Consider the following 26,428-nt stretch of genomic DNA (forward strand, 5'->3'; position numbering starts at 1 on the left):
GGAGCGGTGCTCCTGTACTATTTTAATTTACCTTGTACATCTCCTATACTTTTATTTTAAAAAGAAACCGTTCCGGAATGGTTTCGTTGTAAAATAGAATTGGAGGAAGAAGTTGAAACTTGCACTTTCAGTGCACTGCACTGAACGTTCCCTTAAACAGCAGGTGCAAGTGTTTGGGATGTGTATTGTGTGTGGAGGGGACGCAGTGATGGAGTTTGTGGGGGGTGGGTGCAGACCGGCAGGGAACATAGTTCCACTACTTCTTTTACAGTGACGTCGTAGTCAGGCGACGTGGTAGTGTTGCATACTACCCTTAAGCAAACATTGAAGGCAAGCTCCTTTAAAAACTATTTTGCTGTAAGCACTGCACCGTGCTCTTGAATAAGTTTCCAAACTTTGCAATTGGCTTCTTTCTCTAAATCACAATTATTTATTCTAATTAGGGTAAGCTGCCGACGATTGTGTCACCGTGTTTTAAGCAGATCAGAGAACGTCTTGCCATCAGAGAATGCCATTAAAACTGACTTTGCCAGCAATAATATGGTCCCTGTCACTAAACTAGAAAGCCCCTGCCGGATTTAACCCAGTCAAGCGGTACGGGTATGAAAGCATTTTTTTTTCTCTCTTACGTGCTTTCAGTAAAGTTTGATTTGTTGAGAAGCTTTTCTTGAGCTGACAAGTTACAGACCATGTCTGAGGAGACCACAGGGGACTGCCGAGACATGAGCAGCAGTTTCTAATCAGGGACTGGCATTAGCATTTCAAGGAATTTGCTTGGGAAGAGAAGACGCTTGACTGTAGACAATAATATGCCTGCTGTCAGGTCTGCACGCGTAAAGGGCACGACCGGGAGCCCTTTCATGACCGCGCCCTTTTCTGACTGGGTAAGTCTCTCTACTGGACTTTTGCGAGAGTTACGCTTGATCCTGTCAGTTTGGATAAGATTGTCAAAGTCAGATGACTTCCCTTTTTAAAAAACTGAATACTTTGAAATGAAACCATTAATTGATGAACCACAAATGTGTCCCGAACACAAAAAGTCCAACGCTGGCATGCAATTTAGCCTGGATGATGGGCAATTTTGCATTGACATTTGCACCAACTTACAAGTACTAAAATGGCATGGAATTGAGTGACTAGTGCAGAAACGACATCTGCTCTGACAAATGCAAAAATCAAATTTAGCATGTTTTGGTCTTAGCAAATATTGGTGCTCAATTACCCGTCTCAGTGAGAAAATTGCCAGTTATCGGTGGAATGGATGTGCTCTGGGGCCTGCAGAAGCATTTTGCTTCCCAGGAAAGCCTTGTGGCCATCCGATATATTTTTTTTCATTCCTTGATCAAGAATGGCATTTTCACCTTTGCAAAATGAATCGCAACTTCAGGTACCTGTGACATTAAACACACTCGAAGTCATGCGACATTCGAACTTACGTGTGTCCCCTGCATGCAATTTTCAACATTTACAAGGCGGCGAGCAAGGTGAAAAGTAGAAACGCCTTTACTCTTCACTTTTACTCTCTGTCTTGTAGAAAAGACAGCAGGGCCTACTAATAACTCTTTTCAGACAGCATTTACTAATGGATTCCTCTGTAATCCGCCTGCTTTTTAATCAGGCGTTAATTACGGGCGGATGTGGAAGGATTCCTTCGGTTTCACTCCAGGATGAAAATCTCATGCTGGCGTAAAACAGGTTTTACGGGCGGAGTAGGAAGTACGAGGCAGAAACGTATTCCCCCTCTTGTCTCCCGATGTGCCTGCAAAGCCTTACGAAAATCTCCCAGAGTGCTACAGCAAAGCATTCATGGTTTTACCAAATGTGTTTATCCCTTGCATTGCCACACCACAAGGCTAAAATGAAACCTTGTATATAGATGGAGTTACAGTTGCACAATACAGTATAGGTTATTGACTATTTGGGCTACATTTGTCCAGCATAAAAAAAACAAGTGAAATTCTACTGGATAGACACCAGTCCAAGGGTGCAATATGCAAATGCACTGGTGCATGTATGCATGTATGTATGTACCAGATAGAGCAACCTATGTGGGATGCAATGGAGCCTGGCAATCTGTCAAGCATTGGCAATTGCAATGAATCGACATCTCTCATCAACTGGAATGGACTCCATCACATTTCAGCAAATGCCCAAAAACCTTAAGTTCAGGAACTAGATCCAGCAGAAACTATTTTTAATTGATGGAATATAAATTCCACCATTGTAATCTATGCTGGGTGTGCTGCAGCGTTACAACAGCAGCCGGTGCCAGAGGTAGCATGATGCTGAACAATACCACTGGCAAGCAGGGAATGGAATTCCGAATCATCAGGGTGATCAGCCAATACCCCTGGCAATCCCCTTGATGCTTCAAGCACTACGCGTGTCCCGTGGTAGCAGCACAATACCAGCAGCATAAAGCAAACTGGGCCTCATTACGAGATGGGTGGTAGCCATGGAGCTATTAGCTCCATGGCTGCCTCCCATACCGTGCCCGTGTCCGGTGTAGTTCAGTGGGGACTTACCGGTGTAGTCCGACCCTGGTGGGACCGGTAAGTCCCCATTGAACTAAACATTCCCCATTCCCATTTGAGCCCCCATAAGGCTCAATGGGAATGGGCAGGGCGCTAATAGCGGGCTCGCTACTTGCAAGCCTGTTATTAGCGCCCTGGTCCCTTAGCGGGACCCGTAAGGGACGTGTGGTCAGACCACACGTCCTTTACCGTCTCCGCCAAGGGACCTTGGAATAGGGCGGTAAGGGATTACCGGCACCGGTCTCCTTACCGGTGCCCGGTATCCCTTACCGCCAAGGTCGTAATGACCCCCTGTGACTTTAATGGGGCCTCCTACTTTCTTAATTTCCCATGTTGTCCCTCTAGTAAACCCTCCGCAGCCTCCTATTTTCTGCTGCTTAGCAGAAAGAGGTGGGAATTCCCGTTCTCACCAGTATCGTGCCACTAGGACGTTGGTGACTGGGGATGGATGGGAAGGGACGATGGAAAAGGGAGGAGCTGTAGCACGGATCAGTGATCCGATCCTGGTCATTCTGGAGCACAGCCTATACTAGAGCAGGAGGCCTCACAACTCCAACCTGGAAAAGGTTGAGATCCGGGCAGAGGACCTCAGGCTCTCGGTCCCAGCTAATGCACATTGCCACGCGTGGCTCTCTACCAGTCTCTCTAGCCGTCTTCCTAGACATTGGTCAATGGAGGTTGTTTAAAGGTAATAGTGATGGTGGCCACCGCCGGTCGGGGGCCAGTTACAAAAACCATTTGCACACTTGAGGCTGCACTAGACATATGATGCCATCACCTGCATGTGTAGCACAGGAATATATAAATAATTGTTAATTTTACACATCCTTTCATATACAGGACATGATGCTTAATGAAAACGTATTGCAGCTTTAAACCGTAAGCCGCTGCCAAATATATACATGTTTATTGGAATACCTGTCCATTTATGGACCAGGTGTGACACACAGTGAAATTATTGTTTCCATGAACACCACACATCTTTTAGACTTTAAGTAGTAGTCGCTGGTGATCGTTCTTTATTACACCCCAGCTGACACTTTTGCACACAAGTTAATCCATCTCTATCATAACGACAGTGGTCCTGCCATGGGCTGCTTCAGGCTCAGGGCCGATAAGAGCCAAGGCACTTTGCATCAGCTAACCTTGGGGTGCATAGATCAGATACTTATGTTGATTAGCATTATAAAGGGGACGCTTGTTACGTTCTGGCATCTCTGTGTGTTTGAGGACAGCGACCATCTTGGAATCTAAGCTATCTGTCATCTTATTGCCAATGTCGTGAATGACGTAGACTTTCCAGCTCATGTCTGTGGAGCCGGCGCTGCTTTTACGTGTGCCCAGTCACCGGTTCCCTGAAAAGAGCTGTGATTAGTGAAATAGCTATGCCCATCAGGCTGCCTTTAAAGCCCTTGAACTCTTTTCGCAATTTCCTTTTAGATTTAAGAGAGGCAGTTTTTGCACTGAGCTTCTTGATCAAAGCTCTTTTCAAAGTATGACACATTCTTGGGCGATACTGGTACATTGCCATATTGGGGGAGATCTCTGCAATGGCGTACACTCAGTCCTTTGAGCCAGAGCAGAGGAGAGCCTGTCTCTGCTGGGGAGTGACAGTGACCAGACGATGTAAAATACCAGTGTTTCATAAGAGATGCCCTGACATGCTCACACAGGAAGGAAGCATTTGTGTGCAGATGCTTCAGTTTTTATAATAAACCCGAGAATTTTTAAAAACATACATTTCATTAATTCTGGGAGGGTTAAAGCCCTGTGTGAGGCAAATAACCCTCTTTAAGTCACCTAAAAGATAAACATAGAGGGGGCATTTTTGCAGCAACCTCGAAAGCCTACATCTGCATACACAATACACTAATCTGTAATTTACCACGAGGTTCTTAAATAATACAATGTATGAGGCAGCAAGGTTACTAGTTCCAGAGCATTTTCCGACAAGTAGAGCATGGAAATGTTTCCAGGGGGTACATATTGTGTGGACACCGTTTCAGTCTCGGGGCTACCACAGGCCTCACCCATCAGCTCATCCATAATCACAGGTTCACAAGGGCCTGTGGAAAAAGACCGTCATTATTAAAGATGCCAGGCATACCCTCAACAAATAGGCAGCTCCTTGGTTGATAAATCTTTCACCAACCCAAGGATATCCATGCTATGATGGCGGTGTCCAGTCAAATGGTCGAAAACATTTGGTCGAATGACAAATTGGTCGAATCAATTTGGTAAAAAAAAAAAAAGTCAAATTTTTTTTTAAAAGTATATATATTTTTTTTGCTCTAGTATAGGTAAAAATAGGTAAAAAAAAGTTGTTTTAACGCCAAAAACAGGGGTTGGGGGGGACCCCCCCCCCCAAAAAAAAAAAAATCGACCATTTTTTCGACCAAATTGATTCGACCATATTGTAATTCGACCAAATGTTTTCGACCAAATGTCTGGCAACCTATGATGGCCAGTCGATGAGAGAACATGCGCTCTGCGTTTTCTAAGAGATGGTTGATAAAATCAATTTTACCGCAGTTAGGCGGCCCCACCGGGAAGGAAACATCAAAATGGATGCCATAATTGCAGTCCAGGTTTCGCGGTTCAAGAACTGCATGACGCTAGCACTATCAATAGCTGTCAGGGGAGCCATTGTTCCCTAACTCGTACAATAGCATTCAATTCAATAGTTATAGAGGTTGTAAGGCCCCAGACCTGTGGCGTAATTCCTGACCATCTCTTTTAAGCTGTTGAGGTCACCGAGCCCTGAATAGTGATTGGCCCTTTCTAAATGCTGCTGGGTTGGTGGGCAACAAGATTGACTAGGGGAGCATGCATTTATTGGTACAGAGTTGGCATCAATAATGCCCTCTACGGAGCAGTCTTGATATCCTTCCATTAACTCACCTCTAGGGTGAGTGTCAGTCAGTTCCATATTTTCCACAACTTGTTCAGGCTTTATCTGTGCAGGCAGTGGTATAAAAGAATGACTGTCTGCCTTAAGGAGGTCCCCAGCAACAAGACTCAAGTTAACCTCAAAATTATGGAAATCCTCCTGTGTTGTGATACATGCGTGATGCTGCGTAACGTGATAGGTGTGGGCCTAGTCCAGAAAAGCCTCCTTGTAAACCTGTTCCCTATCTTGGAAGTACTTGGACAAACAGACGGGGGCATCCTCGGTGTCAGCGGGCCTAATCTTACTCCTTAGCCTACACGTCAGAGGTCATTCTAAATTCTTGAACTTGGGCACTTCCAGCTTTCATGTTCCCATGCTCCAGTACTAGAAACTGAAAAAAGAGACCTGTCATGGCCTAACTTTCAAAGTTAAATGGGAATGGGAGTTTGTGCGGCAAGAATATTTTGTTGAAGGAGACTTTTGTCTGCTTTTTTACAACCAGTTTTGCCATATTTGTATGTGGCGGGTGGGTTTAAGGGAAATCATGAGTGTAGGATGTTTAAAGGTTCGGCACATATATGCAGCAAAATCAGCCTCTCACAAAAGACAATTCGATGAATTCTTCTTCGAGGAAATGTTTTCGAGCAAATCACACGAAACCCAGTTGAATTTCTTCTTCAGCTGACCGCTCTTTAGGTAGAAATGGCTCTAGCTACACCTGGAACTGCTTCTAGCGGTCAGGCTATCGGTGTATGTGGCGTTCACGATGGCCATGAGGTGGCTTTCAATGTGGCACGTTGCCTCTAGGGTGCTTCATATGTTCGTGTTTCTTGCACCTATAAAGAAAATATAAAAAATAGACATGTTCTGGTGAAATGAACAACCGAGGCTCTTTTCTACAGCTGCCTGACTGCTCTACAACCAGCCCCATATAGAACTGTTTCTGGTGCTTGTGCTAACCTATCATTGTAGCCGGTTGTCGAAGTGCATGAAAAGAAGTAAGTGGAACTATGTTCCCTGCTGGCCTGCCCCCGCTCCCCACAAGCCCCATTGCTCGCGCCCCTCGTAGGCGCAATCCAAACCCCCAAACAAACGCTCCTGCTGTTTAAGGAAACGCTCAGTGTGGTGCGCTGAAGTGCAAGTTTCAACTTTTTCCTACACTTTTAATATTTTTTAAACTAAACCATTTCAGAACAGTTTCTGTTTCAAAATAAAGGATGGCAACGGTCAAACTTAATTAAAAAAAAAGGAATGGAGCACTCCGCCCACCGCTCCCGCCCACTTTGACCACTGATTGTAACGGGTTCTGCAGCGATAGCTAGTAATCCCTGCTGGTAATACCCAGCGCACAGATTGGTTTGCACCAGAATATGGTGACCACCATTTTAAGCGTCAGGGATGGGGTTTTATGGCGGATCCTGCGTAAGGCGGCAGATGTTAGTTCTGGATGGCTCAGAAGCAGTTCCTGCAGAAGCTTTACATGCTCAAGACAATGCACAGAGAGTCAAAGGTCTCAGCTTGCCTATTGCTTGTTAGACTAGCAACCAACCTATATCTAACTGCCTCTAGTTTTTGCAGGTGGGGCACTGAAACATAGTTTGCATTTTTTAGCGGACTGATAGGGGACCCCAATAGATGCCAGCCTCCGCTGCGGCTTCTTGCCTTACAGTGGGTAAGCAGCACAAGGTTCCACCTTCCCTTCCACTGTGACTGTGGCCACGATCTGGACAAGTGGCTTCAATGCAAAAAATGACAACAGTTGCAAGCTAGATCCACGCATGACAACTGCACATTTCACATTTTGAAGAATGCAGAGGAGTGTATGGAAAGTGATGTTTATCAGGTGTGTGTGCCAATAGGACATTGGCCGTCTGCAGGGTAGGTATCACCAAATAAAATCATCAAATGGGATCATATGACCATTTATTTTTATTGGCTTTATATGGTTAAATAATATAGATAACATTTTTGCCATTATCAAAACAACAATAAAAACGATTTTCCGTGACATGTCATTAAACTCCGACTTCCTGATACATAATATAAATAATATAGAAAACCTTTTTCCATTCTCCAAACAAGGTTAAAAACGGTTTACCATCACAATTTCTTACATTTGAATTAACTGTTTCACTTTACATAGCTTCTTTGATATCCATGAACATTTTTAGAAGCAATTTTATCAATGCTTCGGTCAGAGGTATATGGTTCCCACTCAGAAGCTCAGTCCACCATTCTTCGATCATCCGGGAGCCTTATTTGATAGTAAATTCAGTAAGTAAAGTGACTCTTGCGTTCCTCATAGCTGAACAGTATAGCACAAGATGCCTCAGGGTTTCATGCGAGTCCTCTTCCTTACACAGTCTGCAGGTGGTTATGCATTCTTTCTTCTTTCCTCTACTTAATATTTCTCTCGTTGGAAATAAATTCAGACGAAATCTGATACTGATCCCTGAAATACCAGTTCGGAAATCGTACAAGATATTTCGGCAAGCTATTCAGCTTTCTTGGTTCCTGAGTTGGCGTCCCGTATAGTTTAAATTACTGGCGTTCTTGTTGGGTTATGATCCAGTCTTGGGTATACAGTTTTTTTTACCCTGTCTGGGTTCTCCCACAGGGTTTATTCAGATTCACCAAGTTGTCGCATAATTTCCTGACACAAGACTCGCCATTCTAACAGCGTTCTTTCATCGTTGGCCACCAGCGATTTTCTTAAGGCCGCAAAACCTCCTTTTTTGGTGTCATCCATGCACTTCTTGTACAAGCATAGAAATGTCCACACAACTATTGTCTTCATGGATGTCTGGCCTAACTCCGTCTGAACTGCTTGGATCGGGGTGCTCTTAGGCAAGTGAAGCACACTCTTCCAAAATAAACCTTCAATCTTCCCCCAATTTTCTTCACCAAATGTAAAAGAAGCTTCCGCCCCAAATGTAAATATTGGGAGTGCCTTCATAAATACAGAAGAAGGATATTAATGGAAGGATAGGAAAACCACAGAATTTCTTCATCAATATTCTTCCCTGGCTTGCCAGGTTGAGTGCTTTTGCGCTTAAGAGTTCGACTCTTGGCAGATCCCTTTTATCTGTGTTCAAACACACACCCAGAAATGTTAGGGAGTTTACCTCTGGGATTTTTGACCTTGGAGGAACCATGCATTGGTTTTCCTGGGTTGCCTCTTGTTACCTTGTCGAAACATCATGATCTGTGACTTTGCCGGGTTAACTTTTTGGTTGTTTGTCTCTACCTACTTCTGGAATGCATCGAGTTGTTGCTGTAGTCCTACTGGAGTCTGGTCCAGCAGGAACACATCATCTGCATAAAGAATGCGGCCTATCCTAGCTGTACCAATTTTCGGCGGGAAACTTCGATGTCAGAAAAAGCTATTTCCAAGTCTGAAATAAACAAATGAAAGCCAACAGGTACCCTTGTTTAAGGCCTTTGTTAATCTGGATTTCTTTTGTCAGCAAGACAGTTCTATCCAGCCTCACTTGTAGGGACTTTTCAGCATACAGATCTTCGATAGCCTCCAGGGTGTTTCCAGGGCATCCCCAGCTTGTTAATTTGCCCCATAGTTTTGGCCGGATGATGTTATCAAAAGCTTGCAAGAGATCTATGAAGGGCAATTAAATGTACTTCCCGCAACTTCTTTCAGCTTGTGATTTTAGAATGTTTATCACAAATATATTCAGCGATGTCCCCACACCTTTCACAAAGCTGGCTTGCCATTTGATACAACAATTCATTTCCATGCTCCAATTCACCAAGGTTTTCAATGTGAGTGAAGCAAATACCTTTCCTGCTACGTCCAATAACGCTATCGGGCCGTAATTATCTGTATCCGAGCAACATCCTTTTTTGTGAATGGGGACGATTACAGATTTTTTCACAAGGCTGGGATTGCTTTAATTTTCATTATATGTTCGAATAGGGACATCAAAACTTTGACCATTGCTCGGGGTCTTCTTTAAGTAGAGCATTGTCATCCCGTCGGGACCTGGAGCTCTCGAGTTTATCAGTTTGGCTATGACTTCTTTTACAGACTCTAAGTTGATGTCTAAGTCCTCCCATGAGAGACTGACCCTTTTCCCTTTGAATTGTTCACAATTATTGCTGTCATAGAATTTTGAAAAATGTGGGATCCACTGGGACCATTGCACTATATTTCCACTGTCCCCTAGTTCAATGCACTGCTTTTAGGCATTCCTTATCGGCCACACGCAATGTCCCCTGTTACAATGTACATCTGTCAGGTGTTCCACATCATAAACACGTACTGTCCCCTACTGCAATGCATGTCTGACTGGCGTTCCGCATCGCCAGCATGTACTCTCCTCTATTGTAATGTACTCCTAGCGGGTGTTCTGAGTCGGGATCATGTACTGTCCCCTATTTTAAAGTATTCCTGTCGGGTGATTCTTATTGGTAACATGTGCACCCATCTATTGCTATGTCCACCTATTACACTCTAATTTGGACCACAGCTTCGGCTTGTGAATTGCACCTACACTGACATCCCTTGAGAAAACACATGGTATATAAATGAACTGCATATGTTATGTTATGTTATGTTATGTTGATTTACGTTTCTAGTTTATTGCACTGAGCCAGTCGCAACTGTAGTGGACTTACCACACCAAGACTTGTCTGTAAAGTATGGTGATCTCGCCCGAGGAATCGAGACTTTGTCTGGGGGGGTTGCGGAGGGAGGCGGTGGGGGAGACAGGCTGAAGGGGAACAGAGTTAAACAAACATGAAAGAATTGCAAAGGTAAGAAAAGAGGTGAAAAGTTAATGTTGGACAGCATACAACTTTGCATTAAAAAGGAATCCACTTTTTCTTTTCTTCTAATACTCTACTGAGCATAATGCGGGCCAGGTGTGGATCTAACTAGATACGATGCATTGACTTCTGCACTAATTGAAGGCTCGGAAATTTGGGGAGAGGAGAAGATATGCAAATCAAGCAAACCTCTCTTTTTTTTGTTCTCATCAGCCACGTTTAGCCTTTAAATTAGGACTCCAGAATCCTGGGAAAATGTCAGCGGAGTGTGTGCTAATTAAAAGGAAGCACCAGCGCGGCCGATTATTGTCTTCTTAGCCCCCGCTCGCCGCAGATGAAGCCAATGACAGCACATTGTGTTCCTAGATGGCAAAACTATGACGAGGCGTGTAAAATGAGTCCAAACTGCCAGGAAACCCTAATAATCATACAGCACTGGTGTATGAAATAATTTAGGGGAATAGAAGATATTTTGTGTCATGCCTGAGAATGCAATTGGGCGTGAAGCACGTCCTCGGGAACATTGTCGTGTCCACTTCCTAATCATTATTGCTTATTGTTATACTGGAAAAGATGATTAGCATCGCCATGTGTGCGTGATGGACAGTTTGCAGGACTCTGTCCATGACCATGATGCAACACTCGAGGCAGGCAGAGCACGACACGTGCATATCCTGTTTTTATACCAGCACAGTCTAATCAGTAATAGAACATTCGGCCCTCCTTTAATCTGCATTCTTTCACTTCATCTGTGTTGAGCACACGCACTTTCAAAGATAGGTTTTAGCAAAATGTAAAAAAATTGTTATTGAGTTAGCTCAAATTAATCAACTTTTTCAATCATTAGAATTACAAACAAAAACACATTTAAGGAGTAAACATAAAAGTACGAGCATAGTGACACATTTTGAACAGCTCCCTTGAGAAAAACCAAATAAACATTAACTATTGACTCTAAAGAAAAAAAAATATCTTCAAACAGACTTCTCTAAATCTCTAATTACACACAAGGTTAAAAAGCCTATAGGTAAACAAAAAAAGCAATTATGAATTACAAGATGCCTACTGGCCTTAAAATTACTAAAATCTGAGACAAGATCACCTCAAGTCACATTACATACATATTCATATTCATACAGAGATCTTTAAAATACCAACGGGAACTGTTGTGCTCATTATTGCCACCTCATAAACTTGAACAATTAATTGTCTGTTTTGGTCTTATTAATGACAATTGCAATTTGGGACTAGTGCACTAATTTCAACGCATTCAAAAAATGTACTGTCGCTATTCGAATACTCATGATCATCGTGGCGACAATCGCTACCCATCTGTCTTCTGGTTTCATATTAGCAAAGTAGGCCATGTGTTTACAAAAATGTATTTGTCTTAGCTCCATAAGCGACTGACAGTCTACTATAAGATGTTCTAATGTTTCCTTGAACTGGTGATCACCACAGAACCGACAAAAATTGTCTTCAGGTTTGAGGAGTTTCCTGCGAGTTTGTACATCACGTGTAGGCCATAAATTAAGTAGCACTCGTAATATTGCACATCTCAGCTGTGAGGTCGGTGCTTGGTATAAATATGGTTCCAAAATTGAGCCTCCAATTTATTCAAATAAGTGGATTGTATAACTTTTTTTGTTTCAAGACCATAGAGAAGCCTAGATGTTACATTTTGAATCCAAAACAATATCGCAGATTTGATGGAAAATGTACCATATTTATATAAAATAAGTCTTGTCTGCGATATGGCCGAGGTTAACTTATGTTCAATCTTTTGTAATTGAGAGTTAGCAGATGGAAGTCCGTCAAAAATTAGATCTAAATATACATAATTAGGCACCACCTCTACACTGGTATTCTCAATTTTCCACTCCATCTTATTTCTCTGTGACATTCTTGACACATAAAGTACATTTTTTTTGTCAAGTTGACAACCAGTTCATTCAAACTAAAGTAATTACACAATACTGTTAACAAATTCTGCAAACCAACACCAGGTTATCCGCATACCACAGAGCTTTGATTTCAATGCCATTCATTTTAGGGGAATCAGCCCTCACATTAGCAAATGCCATTTTGACATCATTGATGAAAGAATTGAAGAGGGCTGAAGCTAGGATACATCCCTGCTTCAGTCCTCTTGCTGTTGCAATGGCAGAAGATAATAAGCCCATGGATGTCAGCCTAATCCGTACAGAGGTGTCTGAATGTAGGGCATGAATAATGTCACACAAGGACGCTGGACACTCCACTTCTACTAGTTTAGCCATAAACTTAATCCTAGAAACAGAATAAAAAGTGGAGTGTAGGTCAACAACAGCAAAATATATGGGTTGTTATGTTACGTGGGCCTGGGCTTTAAGGGCATTGAGTGTGATAAGATTCACAGCAGTACCCATCCCTGCAACAAACCCTGTCTGATTTAGATCGCGCTGGTTCGTGTCAAGAGTCCATGCATTGAAGTCTCTTAACACTAACCGAGAAAATAATTTTCCCGGAGCGTCAAGCAACGCAATTGGACGATAGCTTGTGGGCTCACTGTGATTGCCCTTTTTAAAAATAGGAACAATCAGCGAGGTGCGCCAGGACATTGGGAGGTTTCTAGTTAGCAGAATGTGTTGAAAGGTGTTGTTGAGGAAGGTTGCCCACTGTATAGGATTTTGTTTAAACATAAGGTTATTCAACCCATCAGGCCCCGCAGCTCGGGAAGATGACGATTTGTATATAAAGTCCCTAACAGTTTCAACGGAACACTCTAAATGCCAACATGAGGAAGATTTATTTATATAGTTGAAATCAGCGAATCGCACATCAGCATAGAGTTTTGTGAAATGTGCGAGCCATAGGGCTTCAGTAACCCCATTAACTTCGAGATCAACTTGACTCTTCGCTGAGCATTGATTTAACAATTCCCATACCTGAGCTGAGTTTCTATTGCGACAAGCCGACATGAATAGTTCACTGTCCGCTTGGAACAATTTGGCTTTTCTACTATGTGTCCAATTATGATATTTGCACCTAGCAGATTTAATGTCCTTGTCTCGCTCTTCAGCAGGGAATGTACGTGACCTTCGCATTTCTCTTCTATAGGCTACTTTCCGCTGCTGGAGAAGAGGATCGTACCTATGTATGTGATTATTATTCTATTTACCATAGTGGGGCTGGAGATTTTTAAACGTATCTAGAATATCTACATACGAGTCAAAGTCATTCGCCAATTGGCGTTTCATGAGGGAGGCATTCAAGGTTGTTAAGTTAATCTCTGGCCATCTAAAACGCGTTTTGGCATTATTAACAACTAACATTTGTCTAGATCACTCTTGTTGTTTAGTATTTTGGTGGTCTAGTACCGTCCAATATACGGCTAATAGATGGAGGTCACTCATAATTTTCTTAACAACTTCGAATTTGGTGGCACTTAAAAATATATTCTCACTCATGAAGATGTAATCAATGGTTGACATCGACCCACCTCTCTCCCAGGTCCGGCATGATGGAATGTACATTTAATTTTGTATTTCTTTTTATTCTTGAAACCATCCACATTTTTCAATGGTCACCCCCAATGGTAAATGGAAATTCAAGTGTTACAGATTTATCAGAAAAAAAAAGAAACAAAATCAGGACAGGGCCAGAAATGGCCTTGCAATGGTTGCAGCTCCCTGGCCCCTGTATCAAAAGGCTCAGGGGCTGTCCTTCCTTTTTGCGCATTTAAAAGTGCACCCCGTTTGTGAATTGAGAATGAGCTTTTAAATTAGTAGAACACCCACTTTTTGTGCACATGTGAAAATTGGGGAAAAGAGCATCTGAATGAGTGCATTTAAGAAACACTCCTTGAGAACACCTTTGTGAATTCGGATGCTCCTTTTTTTGGCGTACCTCACATGCACCAATAATAGTTTTGCGCATCTGGCCCACTATGCGTAACTCTGACTTCACCTTGTAATAATCCTGGAGAAGACTCTTAGAGTCCCAAAGGACATTATTAGGAGTCACTTTGGATTACTCAAGACGTAAGGTAGTAAGTCAGGAGTAAACCAGAGTTACTCATGGTAACTACTTTTGAGAATTACACATTCCCAGGAGTAAATCAAGCGTAATTCAAAGTTACCTGCAGTGATTTCTTTGAGAATTGGCACATCAGAGCCCAATGCTGCATCGTGCAACCATAGAAGCACTGCGTACCACCCTCGCCCAAAGAACATGTGGTCAGGCTCGGACTGGCCGACAGGGAAACAGGGCAATGCCCAAACCAAAAAGGCAAATGGATATCGGGGGCTCATTATTTTGGTCGAAGTGGGTTACTTTTTTGGCCCATGTGGGCCAGTTTGATAAGTTACTTCGCCGTGCGGCTAGTAGTTTTCACCAGTATTGCTGAAATAAATGTCTTTAAAATGCAGAATTTGTATCACATTTTATTGGGTACTACTCAAACAGTCTGACACAAAAGGAATTAATTTGCCATTTCAACTGTGGGCCACTTTTTCATTGGTGCCCAAGACAATTTTATGCCCCAGTTCGACCCTGCATGTGGTTCAGGATGGATTCCATCGTGGGACGAGGCTTGTGACAGGGGCAACCCATAAACCCTTAGCTTATCCCATTTTAAGACCAAATCCTTGCAATGCACTTTTGAGCAAATTTAACTTGCCCCCCAGAGGCTGGATAATCAAGGGGAAAGTGAAGAGATGCCATTTAATTTATCTGGGTGAACTCTACAGAACTAAAACAAATAGCTTTAAAAAAGATTGTGGGAGTTTTCTGGTAAATCTTTTGTATGCACTGGTGGCGAGGAGCAGGATACCTTAGCAAGAGGCCTAGGAACACCCCCACCTCTCCAATGGTATTAACACTGAGTTCTACATTGCCTGTGGCGATAGCAAGCCAAATCCACTCCCCCATGTTTATCCCTGGCTCCTAAAATAAGAAATGTGGCCTCCTTTAAAAGAGAACAGGAAAAACCTGCTCTACCCGTCTCACATTCCCCTCGCAGCTACACAGAGGAACAACTCAATTCGTTAGCCAGATTTTTGTGAGGAGAGGTGGTTCTTGAGATGTGTGGAGTATCAATAGCCCAAAAGGCATCTACCAGGAGGGGGGCTGAGACCAACCAACCATTTTCAAAAATGTGCATCAAACAAGCACTATCGGAGGGCAGAAAGATAAAGAGAATGTATGTAAAAAGTTATGGAATTTTTTCTTTTGCTATTCTCTATTTTGCTTCATATGATAATGAACTACTTGATACTGGTAAATAAACCACGGGTCAATATGTACATAGGATCTTTGGGTACTCGGTTTTGGAGGCCAGAGGTAAACATGACTAATATAAATAATATATTCTAAGAGCTGATGTATCTTACTGTTTTTGGAGAGCAGTATGGGAAGCCTATTGTAGAGGAGGAGAAAAGTACCCCCACTCCAACTGCCTACATTACCTGAAACGTATGAACCAAAGTATGTGATGTATACCAAGCAGGTAACCAGCAAAGAGAAGAGAGAGGACTCTGTGCAGTACCCATAAGAATACCTCTATCTAAGAGAATATGGGAGAGGTGAAGTACCCATTAAGGAAACCATACCAACATCTAAGCCAATATGATGGCCATTTGAATGAGATTCCTGATGAAGTAAAGAAACTGAATGACCAGGATGAATGGTGACGTCATACAAAGCAGAATCAACTCCATATAGATGATAACCATACCAAAGAGGCAGACGATTTACAAGGAACAAAGAAGTACCAAGGATAAGGAACATCTTGGATCAAGATGAAGAGACTTATGCCACAACATGATGAAGATAGTTAGTTCAAATGTGTACAGATGCAATGAAACACAAGCAGCAAAGAAATCATGAAGCTAGCCAAATGTTTTTAAATAGGTAGATCACGGCAATCACCAACATATACATATATACTTCATAGATACATGTGGATTAAATAAAGAATGAATGTTTCCACTATGTATAGGGCAGTCCTGAACAACTAGGAAGGGCTCAATTAAGTGTCGCGGTTACAAAAGCAATTGAATTAAACAGGCTATATTTCAGCTAAGGAGTTGGCTGAGCCACAAAAGCCAAAACAGAAAAAACAGAAGCTCATGTTCAAGAAGGTCAAGCAGAGCAGAAAACGTCAGAGGACTTTTGAAGAATAAAATCAAATACAACAAAAAGGCTCAATTCATGGTGTCCAGTCATGTGATGGAAGAAAGTTGGATGGATGAGAAGATCACACCTACGCACGAAAGCCAGATAGTATCCCTACTCCTTAAAAAGTCCCAGAGAACAGTACAAACTGAAGGCCAACTTCAAAGTGCTAATTGACACTGAACCATTGAGGTGATGATGGATTGTATTTTTAATTGATGGGAAGCTGGTATCAAGACAAGCTCACCCACACCTGGTTGTTCGGTCTGCGTGCTGCTCACGTAGGTGGAAAATTACTGACGGGGGTTAGTAGCCAACCAATTGTAGAGGACCACGTAGTTGGGGGTCCTATAGTTTGTCTAGCCAATGGAATGTCATACATTTAGTGACTAGTGATGTTCATGGTGGCCATCTTGAAGGGAGGGCTTAGTTGCCCCACTTGTTGTTGACTATCCAATTATTTCTCTCCGTTACGCCATACAGATATAACACCTATACCTAGCTACTCATTTTGAACCCATCCTGCTTCCTGATAAGTTTCTGTAGTTTGCCATGTAGGATGACGTTGGTAATGACGCAGGTCAATACGTCAGCTATGACCAATTATAGGTTTAAGAACCCAGCTTTTTAATGAAATGATTGAGAGTTAGAGTATTTAGCGATTGCTGATGTTCGTTGTACTCCCTGTTTTAAATACTTGCATTAAAACAGACAAACTTTTGACAGGCTATTTTTGCTGCTGAATTATTGATGTTTGATTACAATCTGCATCCCCATCTATCTCCAAGGTATTGCTACTCATCTTAAAGGGCTGGAAGCCTCCAGCTCACTTGGTAGCAGAGATTGATGGTTAGATAAGATACCATCGGCTGTCGACATAAGTAACTTTAGAGTCTTGCCAATGTCACACGACCTTTGCCATTCGGCTGATAGGACGTGAAGCTCCTCATGGATAGTGGTTAGAATAGGAAAAAAATCCTTGCAAGGAAAGGTTTGATGGGACACCTAGTTTCTAGAAGAACCCCTCCAACATCTACGAGAAGCGGATCAGAAAGCGGCTGGAAGAGGCGGTAACAAAGGCAATGATCCCGAGGGTCCGAAGATGAAACACATGTGAACTGTGAGTGAATAAGACCAAAGAGTGTGGCAAAAGGATGCATGCCTAGTAAATAAGGGAGAGTAACGGAGGGAGATGGGATCAAATATAATGCGAGAGTAAGAGCGTAATATATATATATATATGGGAAAAAGATATTGACTTGAGTGTTACCAAGCAATATATGAGGAAAATTTGTCGTGAGGTGTAGCCACACTATGAGGATATGCCCCGTTCTTAGACTTTAAAGAGTGCTAGCAGAAGCTTTAATTCAGAGCCCTCTTTACGATGGACATATAGGAGACGAGATTAGTTTAAAGACTTTCTTAAAGCAATTAGCTTCAGTTCCAATCGCAGCAGAATATAGAGGGTAAGACGAGTCCTTAGAGAGGATTGTGAGGTGCACGTACATGTAGCCGGTCAAGTCTGTCTGTTTTGTTTTATGTGGTTGTAAGGTGTGATGACGTCAGAGTTGAAAAAATAAATGTTTTAAGTAATAGAAGAAACGTGAAGTTAAGACGTGAAAAGTGATTATTTTAACATTGAACTTTGATGGTTGTTTTTAGCAAGATTAAAATAAAAAATTGCATTGTGATGGGATTGGAGCTTGCGACTATTGGTGCTCGCTCATCAGTGTATGTTGATTGAAACATAAAACTGAAGTCTGTAACTAAAGCATAAGCGAAATGGTAGCAAAAAAGAAAAGTAAAAGTTAGAAATGGAAGAAGTTACGCCATTAGTGCATCTTTGCAAACAGCTACCAAAGCATGTGCTTAAACTTAAACAATACAGTGCAGAATGTGTTACAGGGACCACAGACAAAATGTTCATGGCATGGCCACAAGGAGGGTCATTATCGAGAACAGTTCTACAGCATATGACGGCATATTTGCATGCTGCGTATACAGGAATAAAGTTAGAAAAGTGCCTAATGAGTCCAGAGCTTTGGAAAATGTATGACCATGAGAAGGAGGAGGAGCCTCCTTTATATTGGATACTCAATATATGCAAAGAGGGGGGTGAAGAGCCTTCTGCTCCTCGCGCCCCATCTGAAATGAAAGACGAGATTAAGAAAGAAGAAGGGTTTTACCTATTAAGAGAACTTAAAGCAGCAACGGGATATAGCAATCCGTCATACGAGTCCCCTACGCAAAATAGTGACGAGGGCCCAGAGAAAGATACTGAGAAAGATATAACCTCCAAAGTCCCGAGGGACAGTGAGAGATGCGATAAGGAGAGAAGTGATCAAGCAAGCACATCTCAAGGCATAATGAGAGAAACAAAGAGATGGAAGGGAGATAAGGATAAAACTGATGAGATAGCGCTCGTACAGAATGAAAGGTTCGGAGGTCAGATTTTACTTAAACTCGATTGTTAAGGCATTGAAGATGTAAGACAAAGGGGAGAGCAAGACAGAAAAGACAAAGAGAGGGAGGAACAATTGAGAGATGAAGGAGTGAAAAGAAAGGATAGACAAAGACAAGAGCAGTTATATCAAGATGAGGAAGCTCAAAGGCGAGAGAGCAGAAGAGCAAAGAAAGCGTGATAATAAAAGAAAAGCCAATGAAAAACAAAAGTCTGAGAGAGAAAAGAATAGAAACCGATTAACAAGAAAGGATAAGAGAGAAAAGAATACAGAGATGAAGAAATATGAAGGGCATATGAACGAAGAGATATGAAAAAGAAAGAGGAAGATAGAGTAAGAGAAGAGGTGAGAAAACGCAGAGAAGTCGATAACGACATGGAACGCAAAAGGAGACAGAGAGCATGTGATCTTGAGTATTTGGAAAGGGAAGTAAGAAAGCCCAATCCACAGGTAGCATGGGAACACATAGAGGAATTCTTTCTCGAGTCCGAGTTATTACCAGGCACATCTAGAATAAACCTGGAAGCCAAGCTTGACTCGCAAAACATTGGGGAAACGATCGATAAAGTATACCACGAAATGCAAGTCCACAAAGAAGCACAATGGAAGGGAAAAAATGATCGCCTCGAGAGTACTCAGTTGTATGACACAGAGGAATCCTCCTGTAGTATGAGACAGAAGAAGCTGTCTTTAGACAGACTAACATTAAACAGAAATGATGATGAGAGGAGTTGCATGAGATGGGCACAAGAAGTATCAGACAAAGAAAGGGAAACATTCTCGAGGGAGGTTAGGAGTGATATATGCGATTCAGAAGAACATCCGCCTTTGGATAAGGAGGTAAGATGGTCATATTTAAAGATACCTATGTCTAAGGCATCAGAGCCACTGACACAGTCAGACTGGTATAAGGCGCAACCCCACGGTCAGAGGGGGGAGTCCCTGCCTTATGTAAGCAGGTTAAGATCATTGCCAGGTAGACGGCAATGTGGAAATATTACCCTGCGGTAGATAGACAAATGATGAGAGATGAGAATGAGTTTGGAGCATCACAGTTCCCATTGTTGGAAAGGGGAGGGGCCAGGCCGCAGTATATACCATGGCCCCAGATGGACATGGAAAACTTAAAATGTAAACTCCTGAATTTAACTTCCGGCGCTGGAAAATGGATACATGAGTTAGAAAAAATGACGGCAGGGAACACATTAGCTATAGGGGATATTAAAGGTCTTATAATCGCCATTCTTGGTGAAAGAGCTGATGACGTGTGGTCAAGGGCAGGTTACCCTGGTGTGACTACAGTCAACATTGCGCATGATGGAGCACCGTTTAACAATTGTAGAGCAGCAATTTGGAAAGCACTTCGAGTACTATATCCGGATACTTCGGATATGGGAGGTATAATGACAAGAAAATGAAGGAAGGAGAGGACCCATTGCTTTATATTCAAAGTTTTCAAGACACATGGGTGCTTGCAACATGTGAGGCTTGGGCGAAGTCTATACCTGTATTTTATCAAATATTATGCCAAGGGCTGCCAGACCAAGTGCAGAAAAAGCTCATGAAATTAGTGGGGATAGAAGCAAAACCATGTTTGGAAATTCAGTTAACCATTGCACATCATTGCAGACTCCTGGAGGAAAAGAATCGCAAAAAAGACGATGCACGTAAAGGCAAAGAAGCATAGCTAGTTCAGAAAACATTATCCAAGTATGCCATTGAAGGGGCAATGTTAACTAGAGTGGGCAGATCAAACTCACAGCAAGCAGTACACATGCTGCAAGTAAATAACCAAAGACAGTTTGATCAGACAAATAATGAATATGCTCCAAGAGGAAGGGGATATCGAGGGAGAAGTTGGCAAGGTAATCAAGGGTATTGGCAGAATCATCAGGAAGGTTTTCAGAATGCCAGCAAGGATTTCAGAATATGGAAAATGGTAATCAAAACATGCAATATGGGCAGATGGGAAGACAACCTCTTGTATGTTGGACATGTGGAATGACAGGGCACATAGCTTGTAGGTGTAGAAACCAAGGGATGGTGCAGAATGCTCAGTTTTCAAGACAGAGAATGCCAAATGCACCTGCTTATTCACAGCAGAGTATAAATGGATTTGCGCAAGATCAAGCAATGCAGCAGCAAGCGCCGAGATGCAGTAAGGCTTGCAACCAAAGCAGGTGACAAGTAATCAACCATAAGGACAAACACAGCAATCTCTTATGCAACTTCAGCAGAACACAAACACAGAACAACCAATGACACGTAGAATAGGAGGTGTCACTGTTGATGGAGGAAATCCATTAACGAGTGATGGAGTGAGACTGTACCCGAAATAGGACAGCTCACTGGGAGACCTGATGTGTTCAGTCCTATCTATTACGCCGAATCCTCATGAGGAGCCCAGGGTAGACGTAATTGTAGACGGCAAAGCTTTTTCCTTCTTAGTGGACACGGGTACAACACATTTGTGTATACGTGAGGGCAAATTTTCAATGTCTGGCGATGCGATGAATACCCAGGGCTTTACAGGAGCAATGAGTCAAGTTCCTCTTCTATGGCTATGAGTCAGTCTCCATAGGAGAATATGATAAGAAGGTGCCACTGCTTTATTTGAGGCAAATACCTGTCAACATATCAGGACTAGATTTAATGACAAAAATGAATATGACCATTTCATTTACAGATGAAGGCATAGTATGCTCAACACCAGGAATGCATTATTTAAATGTGTGCGAAATGATCAGGGCTTTCTCAGGGCAAGTAGTGCCTAGAGCAATACTGCTTGAACCCGAGGTGTTCCATTATGAAATATGCCTCCTGTTAACATGGCTGCCATGGCAGAACCATGAGAATACCAGGTGAGTTTGTATTAAGCCCACAGATACCTATGGATGAAGAAGATGGGCACATTTTCCTCTTAGCCATAGAAGCAGCTATAGTCCGAGGAAATATAGCTTTGCTTGATGCAGCTAATGATAAGGGTAGATGATGGAGCACAATAATTGCCATTGAGGAAGGCTGCAGAGTGACTGACGCCCCTGAAGAAGATGTATTTGGAGATGACAGATCTGACAATTTTGAGATATTTGAAATGTGCATTACTTATTGGGTCAAGGCGATTAAGAGAAAGGTTCCGCGAAGAATGATGTTAGCAATATAGCATCCTGAATATTTTGATGAAGATATGGAAAAAGTGCCTATTTGCATTATGGACCACTGGCCCCTATGACGTAGGATTACTGAAAGGAGTTGGGGAAGTGAAGATTAAATCGAAACCAGGAGCAATTTTGCCTCAAACACAGCAATATCCCATGTCTCGAGAGGCAGATGAAGACATTTTTAAGACAATTTCCGCCATGATGGACCAAGGTATCTTAGTGACGTCATAGTCACCATGTAATACGTCAGTGTACCCTGTGAAAAAATCTAAAGGGGGGTCGTGGAGACTAATTCAAGATTTAAGGCCAATAAACAAGATGGTAGAGGCCGAGTTCCCTTTAGTCCCGAACCCGTCTACAATTCTATGCAATATACCTGTTGATGCATGATATTTCACTGTGATTGACGAAAAATGTGTTTTTCTCAATTCCATTGCACAAAGACTCACAAGATTTGACGCTGTTTACTTTTAGACAAGTTCACCTAAAAAGCACAAGGCTGCCCCAGGGGTACTGTGAGTCCCCATCAATTTTTAACAGAGTCCTCCAGATGGACTTGAGCAATATCGCATTAGAGAGCGTTGTGTTGCAATACGTAGATGAGATTTTAGTTTGCAGCACAACAGTGGAATAGTGAAGATGCGATTCTGTTCAGCTGACAAAGGATATAAGGTTGACAAGGAAAAGTTACAATATTGTCAACAAGAAGTGTTATACATAGGTCAATTGATTTTACATGAGGGAAAGAAGGTCACCCCAGAAAGAGCTGAGGCCAATTTAAAAACAGCTAAGCCACACACGATAAAACAGATGCAGAATTTTTTGGGGCTGTGTAATTATGTCAGAGCATGGGTATTTGAATACAGCTCGTATACTAGGCCGCTCTTACAGGCCTTGAAGAAAGCACAGGCAACGCAAGAGAAAATCATGTGAACTGAGCCAATGGAAGAAGGGTTTGATGAATTGAAAAAAGCCATTTGCTCGGCTCCAGTTTTAGGGATTCCTAATTATGCAGAGGAATTCTTTTTATTCTCATACACAGATGGTACTTTTATGACAACAGTACTCACACAGAGAACTACAATGGGGTACAAACACCTTGCATGTTACAGTGGAATTTTGGACCCAGTAATGAGAGGTCACTTTCCATGCAAACAAAGTTTGGCAGCCGCCGCGTTCGCCATAGAAAAGGCTACAAGCATAGTGATAGGGTGCTCCATGACGTTATTTGTTGAAGATGCATTATTTGGAATTTTAGAAATACCAAACGTCACATTAACCACTCAAAGGTCTTCTTCCTATGAGGTTATCATATCGACTCCAGTGATTAAAATAGTTTGATGTAAAATAGTGAATCCAGCTATGTTTATAGCTGAGCCAATTACCAAAGGAGAGCCTATACATGATTGTGTGAACTATGAAAAGTTCTGTGATGAGCTCCCTAGAGTAAAGGAGAATGCAATTGCAGGGGAAGAGATTGTCTTCATTGACTGGTCAGCGAGAATCGATCAAAATGATGGGCAAAGATATGCAGGTGCTGTGTAGTGAAACATTTGGCAAATGGAGAATTTCGAGTGTTTGTGAGTACCTGATTGCCATCACATTATTCAGCACAAGCTGCAGAATTATTGGTGTTAATACTCGCTATCGAGAATCACGCAGACCAGGAAGTGACAGTGTGCAGCGACTCCGCCTATGTGATGTCGACAATGCATGCAGGATTAGTGTGCTAGAAAAGGAGGGGCTACCTCTGAGCAGACGGCATGCCAGTGCAGCACACAGCCTTATTGGACAGGCTCATCAAGGCACTACAACTCCCAGTGGGCATAGCGGTCATTAAATGTGCAGCTCTCACGAAAGGGACAGATTCTATTTCACTTGGAAATCAAGCAGCAGACACTGAAGCCAAGAACATAGCAAATACAGATATAGGAATGATGAATATTCAAACCATTGATGTGAATGAAAGAATGACTGTGATGACGAGTGTGGATGAGGGATATAATCATATGTCTAAAACACAAATATTGGAGCTTCAAGGAGAGGCACCGCAAGAGGAAAATAATTTGTGGAAACGAAGAGGGTGTTCTTTAAACCTCACAGAAGCATTGTGGCAACAAGACAGAACTGGTAAACCAGTAATACCTATAGCCTTATTAAGGGTAGCTCTAGAACAGCTACACTACCCCCTGCATAAAACTAGGAAGCATCTTGCTGTGACCATTGCTGAGGATTGGTTCGTACCGAACCTAATGGAGCATTTTGCATTTTTTATGGTAAATTTTATTTTTTGCCAACAATTCACAGCTGGGCATACACTGCGCATAGTGAGGGGGGTCATCCCAAGACCCAATGGCCCTTTTCAGCACTTGCATATCGACTATGTCGACATGATACAAGTTTGTAATGGATATAGATACCTATTAGTTATAGTATGTCCTTTCTTCAGATGGATAGAGGCGGGTCCATGTATGCACCCAGACTCTACCTGTGCAGCTAAGTTCTTGGTGCGTGAAGTGTTTCCTAGATGGGGAATGTGCGAAGTAATGAGATTGGATAACGGACCCCACTTTTTGTTAAAGTTTTCTTTGACTTATCATCTGCAAGGAGATGCTATCTGTGAAAAGCTCAATGGCCTGTTAAAGGAAAGAATAGCTAAGTTGAAGCTTACTTTGAAAAAGGGTTGTTGCACTGCCTACCACTGGCATCGTATGCATTAAGGAACCAACCAGGTTCTGACCACCATTTTACGCCGCACGAGATTGTGACAGGCAGGCGAATGATGACTCCTTTAATGCCTCCATCCTGAGTTAGAAGTGATGCTCAGCCAACATCAGAAATCTTAGGACTTGAATTGCAAATCTATTTGAACTGTTTAACATCTAGTTTTTCTGTAATTTCAGGACAGTTGTAGAGACGAGGGTGTAAGGCAGTACAGAACACAGAAGGAGATGTTTCAACAATCCAAACCAAAGTCTTGATTCGTAACCACACAAGGAAAAAGTGGGACAAGCCACGTTTCAACGGTCCATTTATCGTTGAGGACGTGATGCCATATGCTGTGAAATTGCAGAGTAGGCGGGCTTGGATCTTCCTGGGAGACATACAATCTACTTTGGAGAGACTCCTCTTACACCCCACTGCGAAGAAGCTACAAACATTAGGGAAGAACCACAGCATGTGCAGACGAGATCCATGACAGGGTAGAAGGACGCATAACCTGAAAAGTGGAAAGCGTGAAGAACTCTTTAGTTGGACTGTGGTTTAAATTGAACACTTCCCATTTTTGAGCTGTAAATAAAGGGGAAAAGGACACATTCAAACACTCTGTGCATCCTAGTTGCAGAGTAAAAGAAGATCTATATGCTTAAAAAACCACAGTAGTTATTAACTTTGGACTGAGGCACACTTAAGCCTTGATAAGAATAAGGATATGCCAAATTTTGATTGTGAACACAGCAATTGGAAAATGATAGAGTACCCTGATTCCTTTTATACAGAGCTCTTGTTCAGTGTTACTCATGGTGTTACCCAGTGATGATTTTTCTAGGTTCAGGCTTACGTATATTGAGTGGGTGTTACGTTCGTATCCTACATTGGTGGGGAGAACTTGCCGCATTCCAGATTTTTTTGTTAATCCTGACAACTAAAAGATTGTTAGAAGATTGCTCATAATCTTCACTGAAGAGTTTTTGAAGTTGCCTGAGTTTAGTGAGGAAAACACAAATGCCGTTATCAACCGATGCAGCACATAGACTGGTCAGCGCGGTGTTCTTTCGCCTAAGTGAAGAATACCTGCATCTCGTTGGAAGAGACACGGATGTGGTAACCTTTCTGAGAGATCCATGAAACACTGCAAACTTGAATGTGATCCTGGAAAGAATCATCATCCAGGTGGCAATGTATTCTGAAAGAAATTACAGAGCTGTGTAGAAGCTTTCCTCCGAGGGACAGATCGAGGAAGTGATAAAACCTAAAACTTTGTTCATGCTGACAAGGAAGCTACAATGTCATCTGGACTGAAGCAAATTCAAGGCATTGATTGGGAACTGGTCAATGAAGCAGAATTTGTAGAAGCTCGCAGAAATTGTCGTTTTTCACGATAAAGGAACATTTGCACCGTGATGAGTGAAGGAATTGGTTCCAGAAAGCAGCTAGTTGATTAAGGACGAATGCTGAAGAAGACAACAGCTTCCAGAAACAGTCTAAAAAATACAGTGTCATTAAAAAGTGTTTTTCCTTCCTTAGCATTAAATGATCGAGATGGGAAACCAAAGCAGCAATTTTGTGTTGCCACAAGAGGACAGACATACAAATTGTCCCAGAAGCAGATGCTGTCGAATCACATATCACTATTATTTACACATGCATTACATTCATCCTCATACTGCTTTCACTGACAGTAAGAACTGGTTTTTATATAGGAGCACATGATGCAAGGAC

Source organism: Ambystoma mexicanum, chromosome 6q (genome assembly GCF_040938575.1).
Source record: "Ambystoma mexicanum isolate Mex_15411 chromosome 6q, UKY_AmexF1_1, whole genome shotgun sequence".
Lineage (NCBI taxonomy): Eukaryota > Metazoa > Chordata > Amphibia > Caudata > Ambystomatidae > Ambystoma > Ambystoma mexicanum.